This window comes from Populus euphratica, unplaced genomic scaffold (assembly GCF_000495115.2).
Source record: "Populus euphratica unplaced genomic scaffold, PopEup_1.0 scaffold1806.1, whole genome shotgun sequence".
Classification (NCBI taxonomy): Eukaryota; Viridiplantae; Streptophyta; class Magnoliopsida; order Malpighiales; family Salicaceae; genus Populus; species Populus euphratica.
In genome coordinates, this window is record NW_011501638.1 from 30,749 (window position 1) to 30,953 (window position 205).

Below are 205 nucleotides of genomic sequence, written 5' to 3' on the forward strand. Positions count from 1 at the left end.
TGATCGTAATGGGTCACAACTTGTGAGAACATCACACAATCTAGAAAAGACAACAGGTTTCATATGAATTTGTTCAACACAATGTCTATCACCTCGATTCAAAATACTGTCAATATAGAATTCTTGTTAAGCAATTACATTGATACGTGGTTCTCTTGGTATAAAAATTATATTTCTTTCTTGTTCAATAATAGCTACCCCTGTA